The sequence below is a fragment of the Zingiber officinale genome, chromosome 4A (genome assembly GCF_018446385.1).
Source record: "Zingiber officinale cultivar Zhangliang chromosome 4A, Zo_v1.1, whole genome shotgun sequence".
Lineage (NCBI taxonomy): Eukaryota > Viridiplantae > Streptophyta > Magnoliopsida > Zingiberales > Zingiberaceae > Zingiber > Zingiber officinale.
This window is the reverse complement of record NC_055992.1, coordinates 110842820-110854784: the sequence shown is the minus strand read 5'-3', so window position 1 is coordinate 110854784 and position 11965 is coordinate 110842820.

Here is an 11965-nt window from a genome sequence, read left to right as displayed (position 1 = left end):
GATTTAATGAGCTAAATCGGACCCTTTGATAAATCAAAGAAATAACTATTAAGTATACGTGCTTGTTATTATATCATGATTAAGAGCACGCACTTCCATAATAATAGAGGTATTATTCTTTTATATAGTCAGTATAAAAATATACTACCTCAAATGGTCCTTCTCAATACACTCATAGTGTACTAGTGTAATTTATTAGTCAAGATAAACTAATACCTAATTACACTACAACCACTCCAATGGTTTGTCTCATTCCATCTTGGTTGTGAACAACTGTTTATAATTTATAAGGAACTGATAACATGAATTTCTGTGTGTCTCCTCACACCATGTTATCTTCAATATAAATTAAATGGACAACTACACTTTGCATAAATGTAGACATTTGACCAATGTGATTTTTAAATATTTATACAAAAAGATAGATTTTTATTATACACTCTAACAATCTCCCACTTATACTAAAAGACTATGCTGCCATATACCCTACCATACATCTGATTCCCAACCCTTCAACATGCCTATCAAAAGCTCTTTCCTTAAGGACCTTAGTGAAAGGATCTCCCAGGTTATCATCTGATGCAATCTAGGCGGCAACAACTTTTCCTCGTTATACGATGTCTCGTATTGGGTGGTACTTGTGCTCTATGTGTTTACTTGCCTTATGGGCTCGTGGTTCCTTCGAGTTTGCTACTGCACCACTTATTATCACAATACACTGTAATAATTTTTGGGAAAACCAAAAATCACATCTAAGTCCATCATGAAGTTTCTGAGTCATACAGCTTCTACGGCTGCCTCAGAGACTGCCACATACTCAGCTTCTATGGTGGAGTCCAGAAAGCATCTATGCTTAACACTCCTCCATTGTTATGGCTTCACCTCCTAAAGTAAACAAAAAACCCCGAGGTTGACTTACTATTGTCCCTATCTGATTGAAAGTCAAAATCCGTGTATCACATAGGGAGCAAATCATCTGCTTGGTAAACTAGCATATAATCTCTAGTCTTTCTCAGGTACTTTAATATATTCTTTACGATAGTCCAGTGTCCCGGTCCTGGGTTACTTTGATATCTGCTAACCATGTCCATGGCAAAATAGATATTCGGTCTCGTTCACAACATAACATACATTAGGCTTCCTATAGCTGAAGCATAAGGAACTTCCTTCATTTCTTCTGTCTCTTTTGATGTCTTTGAAGACATCTCTTTAGATAAATATCCTCCATGCCCAAAAGGTAGAAAAACCTTTCATGGAGTCTTGCATGCTCAAACGAGGTAGGATAGTATCGATATATGAAGCTTGGGATAAGCACAACATTCTTTTCTTGTGATCCCTTATTATTTTGATCCCGAGAATATGTGCGCATTCTCCTAAGTCCTTCATATCAAATTTCTTGGACAACCATACCCTTACTTCTGACAACACTTTGATATTATTTCCAACTATCAAAAATGTCATCTACGTATAGTATAAGAAATACCACCACGTTTCTATCACACTTCTTGTATACACAAGACTCATCCAGACACTGAATAAATCCATACGACTAGATTACTTTATTAAACTGGATGTTCCAAGACCTTGAATCTTGCTTCAGTCCATAAATAGACCGATTGAGCTTACATACAATATGCTCTTTGCCCTTTGCAATGAACCCCTCTGGTTGCTTCATATGGATGTTTTCTTCAAGACTTCCATTAAGGAAAGTTGTCTTGACATCCACTTGCCAAATCTCATAATCCATATGAGAGGCAAAAGATAAAAGAATCCTGATAGACTTAAGCATGGCTACCAGTGAAAAGGTTTCCTTATAATTGATACCCTTTTTCAACAAGCCTTGCTTTGAAAGTTTCCACCTTCCCGTCTGTCCCTCTTTTTCTATTGTAGACATATTTACACCCAATGACTTTTACACCATTTGGTGGTTCTACAAGCTCCCAGACTTTATTAGAATACATAGATTATACTTCTGTATTCATTACTCTTTGCCAAGATGCTGCATCTTTATCTTGGAGCACTTCGTCATATGTCCGGGGATCAGGTTCATGCTCTCCAGGGATCAAGTCCAAAGACTCTCCCAAAACATGAATCTTTTAGGTTGCCTAACAACCCTCCCACTATGACAAGGCACTGTTTGCAATTGTGCATCATTTATGGCACATGTTGTAGTTTCTTGTGGTATCTCATCTTGTACAGTTGGTATTAGTTTAAACGTGTCTTCTCTAATTTCCTTAAGAATAATTTTACTCATGGGCTTGTGGTTCATAACATAGTCCTCTTCTAAAAATCGGGCATTGGTGCCAACAATGACCTTCTGATTTTTAAAACTATAAACCTCCTTTCGTTTCTCTAGGATAACCCACAAACAAGTGAACTCCTGTCCAACTTATCAGTGTCTCCCTTCAGCACATGTGCTGGACTACCCCAAATCCGAATATGTTTCAGAATAGGCTGACGCCCATTCTACAATTCTATGAGAGTAGAGGGTTCTGACTTTAGAAGGCACTATGTTTATTGTTGTTTCCAGAGTTTATCCCCAAAATGAATTTGGTAATTCTGAATAAATCATTATTAATCTAACCATTTCCATAAGAGTCCTATACCTTCGTTCTACCACACCATTCTGTTGGGGCGTACCAGGTGCAGTCGATTGGGATTAAATCCCGACTTCTGATAAGTGACTCCTAAACTCTCCTAAGAGGTACTCGCCACTACGATCTCACCATAGTGTCTTGATACCTTGACGTTTCTCCACATCAGCCTTGTATTCTTTGCACTTATCAAAGCACTTAGACTTGCGATGTATCAAGTAAATGTACCTGTATCTCGAATAGTCGTCTATAAAAGAGATGAAATATTCGAAACCACCTCTTGCCTGGATAGTCATAGGTCTACACAAATCAGAATAAACCAATTCCAACACATCTTTGGCTCTATACCCCCTTAGACTTAAAAGACCTCTTGGTCATTTTTTCTTCTAAGTAAGACTTACAGGTTGGAAAGTTTTCCTCCACCAATGAACCCAAAAGTTCATCGGCTATTATCCTTTGAATCCTACTCAAGTTAATATGACCTAGCCTTAGATGTCAAAGATATGATTGGTTCATTTTCGAAGGTTGCTTTCTCTTATTAGAGTTAGAAGATGTGTTATTAATTTCCATTTGTTGCATCGTGGGAGTTTTTGGATTTAGAATATATAAATTGCCAACAAACATACCAGAACAGATAACTTCCCTATTTTTTCTTGATAACAACTCTGTCATCAAAAGAGATAGAATATCAAGTTCTTTCAATAATTTAGAAACTGAAATTAAGTTCTTTCTAAACTTATTACGTAAAGACAATTTCTCAAAATCCATATTTTATTCCTATTAGAGGATAAACATCTCCCACTACAACAACTGCTACTTTTGTAGCAGTGCCCATGTAGACGGTAATTTCCCCTTTATATAGTTGTCGGGTTTCTTGGAACTCCTGCAATGAATTGCAGACATAATCAGTGGCTCCCGTATCTACACACCAGGTACCGGTAGATAACACCACTAAACATGTTTCAACAACTAATGAATAGAATACACCTTTATTGTTCTCAGTTCTGAGAGGGAAGTCCACCTTAGTGTCCAAGTTTTTGTTTCCAATCATTATAATTGAGACTACTAAGTCTATTCTATAGTATAACAGCAAGGGGATTGAAAAATATTTGAAATCCTAAGAATCACAAAAATATTTGGTCAAGACGAACACCTTAAAATCCCCATGAATTTTGTATGCCACGTTAGTGTGGACGTATACAAATTCAAACATTAAGAGGAGATTTTATCCATTAATTTTATTATCTTGTCAACCTATCTTTATAATAAATAAAATTAATAGTTGGTCTATCTTCGATCAAATATTTGGTCAAAACTTTAGAATTTAAAATAATATTGATTCCTCAAAACAATATCATTTAAATTCACCAATACCTCAAACACCGTGAATTTTGTATGTCACGTTAGTGTGGACGTATACAAATTTAGACATTTGTAAGAGGAAGGTCTTACCCATTAATTATCTTGTCAACCTTAAATTACCTCAAACACCATGAATTTGTATGCCATATTAGTGTGGACGTATACAAATTCAATTGTTTGTAAGAGGAGGTTTTACCCATTTTATTTTGTCAACCTAAATTTATGACAAATAAAATTATCTCAAACACCATGAATTTTTTATGCCACGTTAGTGTAGACATATACAAATTCAAATATTTGTAAGAGGGGCTTTTACCTAGCTTTATGACAAATTAATAGTTGGTATTCCTTTAGTCACACAAATAATAGCAATGACTCCGTTGGGGAGGATACTATTAAATGCACCTAAGTGGATATCATTACTTGATACTTAGTCCATTAAATAGGATTGTGTCCCTTCAGTTAAAGAAGATCACACGCTCCTAAATAATTTCCTATAACCATCCATAAAGGAAATTTGATCTAGTGATCCGCAAACAAGCTCATCCATTATGGAGGGAGGCACTCAGAGTCAACACACAAGTTTGTTTGCATCACTTACAAACTAGTAATGGAGACCATGGAATTTATTTACTAATCCTTCTCCCACTTAGTTTTTTAAGATGAGGATTTTATCATGCACACAAGCATACAAACACAACACACACATCACAACAAATAAAAGCAATAAATATGGAATAATTTTTCAACTATTATGGCTTTTTCCATCACTGTCCTCCGTGTGTCGCCAGCCCTAGTAGTCGTCAAAACTAGCCGCCAGCCCTAGGGCTCATGTTGTCGTGTCCATTAATCTTCCTTTTCCGCTGCGCCTCTGGTCCTCAAATAACACCACGCCTCGCAAGGATACGATCCGCGACAAAATAGAATTTTACATATATCGATCCTATATTCCTCAAAGGAATGTACATAAAGTCTAGATCGAACAAAAATATAAAATCCTAAAACTAATACAGCTCCTACTGTATTTAATAAGTACAATCATGCACACACATAAAATGTCCTCAACATGTCCGAGGGTCCAATCACATACAATCACAATAGGCCATAATAGTTGAAGCCTGCAACAACAGAGTTAATCTATTTGCACATCCAACTATTATCCTGTCTAAAATATGTATGACATGTGCATAATTAACTAAAACCAAACACACAGAGGTTAAAACTTGGCTCTGATACCAATTGTTGGTTGCTACTCAGAATAACATCCTAGTTCCTCTGTACAAAAATTTGTACAAGCATAGAACTATCCTAGCTACCCATGTGTTCTCTTAAAGTTAAATTTGGATTGCAAATGATGCTTAACATTATTAATCCAAAATTTTCCTTTAGAAGTTAAACTTGAATTTGATAGATCGGATACGAGCGATAGAGGGGGGGGGGGTGAATATCTCTTCTTTTAAAACTTTTCTTTTACTTTTTAAATCAGAATCGTGCAGCAGAAATAAGAAAAGAGACAAAGTCGTTTACTTCGTTTAGAGCCTAGCTCGACTCCTACTCGAAGGCCCGCGGTCCTCAACCGCACCGATCCGTACTAAAACCCTTCTTTCCGAATCTTTGGAAAGAAGCAAATCGTACAAGTACAATGAAATAAAATAGTAACACTCCTACTATCTTATTTTAATTTAAGTGCAATATGAAAATAAATATACCGACAATTGTATGCGTAGAATGTAGCTTGGTCGGTACTTCCGGACGGAGTGACTTGCTGAGCTGTTGAAGATGTGTAGCACAATCCGTACGCGAAGAAGAGATTTTTAGATTATCAGAAGAGTTGTACTGGCCTCAGACTTCGAGTCTCATTTTATAGGTGCCTTGGGCGTTCGGTCGACCGATCCCTCTATTCGGTCGACCGAACTCGCTCCCTTCCTTCCTGGCTGGAGTCTGATGCTGGCTCGATCTCTGGCAATCAATGCTCTTTAAGGGTTTGGTCGACTGATCATGCCTTTCGGTCGATCGAACAAGATCTTTTCCCTGTTCGTCACAATTAGCTGAGATCTTCTTTTAATTCTGTATTTAATGCTGATTAGATCGGTCGACCGGTCCTCCAGTTCGATCGATCGATTAGCCTTTTTTCCTTCTCCTACTGATCGGTGCTAATGAGCTGGCCAGTGCTGAGTCACCATGGATCAGTCGACCGATCTTACTGTTCGATCGACCGATCAAACTTTGATTGGACTGTGACCTGTTCTGGTCTAATCCGAATACTGTTCTGATTTTGCCTGGTTTGGTCGACCGATACTATTGTTTGATCGACCGATCCAGCTGGACCTGCAAAACAGTATTAAGACAAAAAATCTCCTACAAAACAGATGTTAGAACAATAATATTATAAAGCAAGAGTAATATAAAAGACAGTAGAACTGTCTTGATCTCAACTTGGAAACCTTCCCCATTTCTTCAGTTGGATCAGCGACCTAAGTTTGTTCCCTTCGGGAACCCGACCTCACTGTCGCTCCTCCAGTTTGTTTACCTCAACCTACCTGCCAAACTTTGATCCTCCAGATATAGTTTGGACTTTTCACTCAGCCTTGATCGGCTCCCCAGGACTTTTCTCTTGATCTTCAGTCCTCCAGACCTCTCGATCACACTGCCAAGCTTCGGATCTCCTCGACCTACTTGGACTTGCACCTGGGTTCCACGATTTACTAATATTTCTCATACCTAGCCTCCAACTAGGTCTTTCCCGATTGAGTAAACATCCTGCACACTCAGTCAACTTGTTAGATCATAACAAGACTTAACTTGAACCTTTGACAAAATCAAAACTTAGGTTTGATTCTGGTGCAACTTGCACCAACAATCTCCCCTTTTTTGATGTTTGGCAACCAAGGTTCAAAGTTAAGTTAAAAATATGCAACAATCAATAATTAAATAAACAAGCAATTTAACTTTTAATACTCCCACTGAGTTAAACACCTCCTCCTGAATTCACTATCTCTCCCCCTTTGACACACATCAAAAATAGGGGAAGACCAACAAACCAGAAGGGTTGAAATGTATAACAATTTTAACTAAATGTTCAAAAATTACTTGAAATGAAAAAAAAAGTTAATTTTGATATTCAAAAATATTTTTAACTAAGTTAAAAAGCTAAAAAAAGTTTGAAAATATTTTGAAAATTTTTACTAAGTTAAAATAGTTTTGAAAAGAATAATTTTCCTAAGTTAAATAGTTATTTTGAAAAATAGCAAAAAGTTTACTAAGTTAGAATTTCTAAAAGTAAATAAGTAAGTAAAACGTTTTGGTTCAAATGTTTGAAAATATTAACACCTTAAAAAGTTTTCAGAAAAATATTTTACTTGAATTTTGCAAAGATAAAAAAAAAAAATTAAAAGTCTAAAAATATGAAAAATAAGAATTTTGTAAAAAAATTTAAAAAGTTTTTTTTAATAAAAAGATTTTTCAAAAATAATTTTGAACATCTTTAAAAGTAAAAAAAATATGAAAGAATTTTACTAAGTGTAAAAATATAAATATTTTGAAAAATAAAAATTAGGATAAAAATGTGAAAAATGCATAGTTCAAGGCTCCCCCTAGAATTGATGACAGCCTAAAAGTCCAAGCATGGGCAAAAAGACTAAGGAAAAATGTCCTTATAATGAAATGACCAACCTTTGTACAAAGCTAACTACCATAAGATAGTAGCAATAGACTTAGGTTGGTCAATTTGAGTGTTTAGGACTAACCAGGTTTTTACTCTCTAGTCAACTTAAATTGATTCATGTATGTTGTTTAAAGCCCAGATTTATAACGATACACTGACATAAGCATCTGAAATCTTAGGCTAGGTCCTAAGCATCTCACTCATTCTAAGTTATCAAGTAAGGGATCCTACTATGCTTGTGAGATGCTGGCTCCTAGAACTATAGGAACATGTCGTTCTACGGTAGAACCTAGGCTACTCCAGAAAATTAAAATATTTTGAAAGAGTTTTTGAAAACCAAAATTTTGAAAGAGAGATTTTTACAAAAATAATTTTGAAAAATAATCTAAGTAATAATTTTCAAAAATAAAAAAAACTTATTCTATAATTATGACCAAAATGCTACTAACAAAGATCATAATTGAAAAGTATTCAAGATCATCCATAGTCATAGTCCAAGGTAGTGAATAGATACAACAAATCAAAAGTAAGAGACACTAAGATCACTCCTCCATATCCTCATCATCTCTAAGATAGTCAAATATCCTCTGCTGCTCCTTTTCTAAAGCATCAGTATCATCTCCTGACAAAAATCTACAATCTGACCCTGAAGAGAGCTGTACTGATCATCCATCTTCGTCTCCAAGGAGGTAAATCGACTAAAAATATCATCACGAAGGTGGGTAAAGAAGTCACTAGTCGGAGGAGGAGGAGCATATGAACTGCTCTGAGGAAAATCAAAGTAAGGTGTCATGGCAAATCCTGGATCAATAAACACCGGAGGAGGCTCAGTAGCTGGGGTCGGATAATCTTCAGCAATGGGTTCTTCAACAACCGGTGGTATGTAGTATGGATGAGTTCGTTTATACACTAGACCCTCGGCGCTAGTTTTAATCCCAGCCAAGGACAATTGCTTAATTCTGACATGATAAAAATCTGACAACTCAATCAACTCGCCTCGATGAACTCCGACACCCAAAGAAGCAATATAGGCAGTGAGAACATGACACTGGATCATATGAACTTTATTCAAGGTGCTATACCCTGAATAATAGATGATGGATCGGAATACCCAGTATCCTAAGTCAAAATCTAGTCTATGTCGCAGTGCATATATCAGAAAAAGATGAAATGGTCGTAAAACACCCTGATCTCTAGATGACAGGGGATGAATGCAGGAAACAACCATTTTATAAAAAGCATTATCTGTCAGACTAAGGGGCACAGTAGACATCTTTTTAGGGTGCCACCCTTCAAAGAATTCGGCATACATAAGATCAAGAGTTAGATGGGTAAAAGGAGCAGGTAGTGGATCGGGAAGTGAGGCACTGAAAAAGATATGATTAACTGAGGGTTGTATACGTAAAAACCGAAGAAACATATCTAGATCAAATAGCATCTCTCTGGTGGCTACCCTAGTCCTATAGTGATGAGGATCAAGTTCACACAAGTTGTGATACAATTCGGAACAGAGGATAGGATTGTATGCAAGCCTGCAAAAGATAATGCTATCTACTTGATAGTGTTGATTGATCTCTATGGCTTCAGGACAAAATGTTTGGAAGAATTGGAGATCTAGACGAGTACCTATCACCTTAAATTTTTTATTTAGAAAAGATTGTCTTAATTCCTCAGATGAAAACCTAGGGTCCTGGCTGGGATTAAGAGAGCTAGCCTCTTGTTGTGCAATAGCTCTATTTTTCTCACTATAAAAAGAATAAATAAAATTAATTCTGCAACATATAATTAAATAAGAAAAGAATAGAGAAGTACCGAGACATTATCGAACACGGAGGGAGGCTAGGATTGGTGAACAGATTAAGAAGTGGAAGAGGAGAGGATGGATTGGATGAGTCTTGTGGTTTACCCGACTCTGTATTTATAGAGGTTGATCAGTCGACCGATAAAGGGTTAGATCGACCGATCCCTTTAAATCCTCGGCCTTTTTGACCCAATCGAGAGCCTACATTCGGTCGACCGATACTACTGTTCGGTGGACCGATACTACTGTTCGGTCGATCGATATATTAACTTTGGCACAGATATAGGGTAGGTGCAGAGTAGATGACCGGATGAGAATTAATTGGTTCGGTCGACCGATTAACCTGTTCGGTCGACTGAATAATTGATTAACATTGACCGGTTCAACAACGATTTGGTTGACCGATGGGTTTTTTTTCGGTCGACGGAACCCCCTTTTTTTTAATTAAGTTTTTAAAATAATTTTTAATCATTTTAATTAAGTTTAAAAATAATTTTAACAATTTAAATTTAGTTTTAAAATGATTAAGTTTAAAATAATTAAGTTTAATAATTTTAATTAAGTTTTAAAATGATTAAGTTTAAAATAATTAAGTTTAAAATTTTTAATTAAATTTTAAAATGATTAATAATTTAGTTTTTAAAATAATTTTTAATTAAGTTTTAAAATAATTTTTAATTAAGTTTTCAAAATAATTTTTAATTAAGTTTTTAAATAATTTTTAATTAAGTTTTAAAATAATTTTTAATTAAGTTTTAAAATAATTTTTAATTAAGTTTTTTAAAATAATTTTTAATTAAGTTTAAAATAATTTTTAATTAAGTTTTAAAATAATTTTTAATTAAGTTTTAGAATAATTTTTAATTAAGTTTTAAAATAATTAAGTTTTAAAATAGTTTTTAATAATTTTAAATTAAGTTTTAAAAATAATTTTTAATTAAGTTTTAGAATAATTTTTAATTAAGTTTTAAAATAATTAAGTTTTAAAATAATTTTTAATCAAGTTTTTAAAATAATTTGGTTTGGAATTTAATTAAGTTTGATATTTAATTAGGTTTGGAATTTAATTAGGTTTAGAATTTAATTAGGTTTGAAATTTAATTAATTATGAAATTTGATTAGGTTTGGAATTTAATTAGCTTTAGAAATTTGATTAAGTTTAGAATTAGGTTTAGATGTTTAATTAAGTTTAGAATTAGGTTTAGAATTTAATTAAGTTTGAAAAAGGTTATTGAACTCATGTTAGATTCAAACTTAGCTTTGGATTAATCAAGCAGGCTTCATAAGAATAAGCTTTCAGTTCAGTGGCGAGGCATGTGACCTTCTTGTGTATCAACGGTGGACCACTTGCTGAAGACTTTCCAAACTGTTCCTGCCCAAAAAACTTAATACTAAATTTTGGTCTAACTAGCCCATGTTTGGTTGTGGTAGCTTTGGTCAGATGCACTAAGTCTAGTGCACCAGGTAGAATTCCATATTCAGCCTAGACATGCCTTTGACAAAGTTTCCTTGACGTACTATCATCCCAATCCATTCCGATGCTATGTTGTAGGATTTGGTAAACCTTTTTCATCTAACCATTCTAAGTAGAAAGTAAACCTAATCCTAAGTGTATGAGTTTGGTTAATCAAGTTGATTGTATTATTTTTCTACTTGCTCCCCCTGAGACATAGCTTAGATAAGGTCTATCTAAGTAATGAATCTGACTCTTAGGGATTAAGTATAGGTTTGGTTCAATTGGTTTGGTTAAAAGTTTTGTTTGAACCCATGCTTGGACTTGACTTCTAACTTTTTGACTAATTAAAGACAAATATGATTTGTTTGTTTGCTTAGGGTTGTAACCAAGTCATGATTTGTTGTACACGGCTCGTTGCGACCCAAGTACCATATTTAGACACTTGGATCCCAGTTTGAACCTTTCCAACGTTTTCTTGAGTCGCTCGACTTGTCCTTTCAAGTCGCAATTTTCTTCCTCAAGTTTTTCAACTTGAGTTGAAGTTCTGACTTGAACTTGGTTAGTCGAGTCACTCAAGTTAACTTGTTTCTTAAGGTGGTCTATTTTAAGTAACAAGTCATTTTGTTTTTTCGATTTTGATAATTTTTTAAACAAACACTTAACTACTTTAAGCAAATTAGATTTAGAATAAATCGTTACCATATTTGGATCTTCCGATCTAGGGCTTCTCTCGGAATCGAGGTCGATCTCGGACTCGTACTCTTCATCGGACTCGGAGTCGAAATCTTCGTTTCTTGCCATAAATGCAAGATGGCTCGAGTGCTTCATTTGCTCAGTGTCGGATTCGTCGGAAGAAGTCTCGTCCCAAGTTGCTTGAAGAGCCTTCTTTCGTCATGTCGATTTGGGCTTTTCTTCCTTCCGGTTCGGGCAATCGATTTTGAAATGTCCCTTTTTGTTACACCCATAACAAATCACTTCTGATTTGTTTTGGGTCTGGTTGAGCGGAGTCTTCTTGACATTTCTTTTGAACTTCTTCTTCATCAGAAGTCTCCGCACCATGTTGCCCAACTCTTCTTCATTTGTTGAGT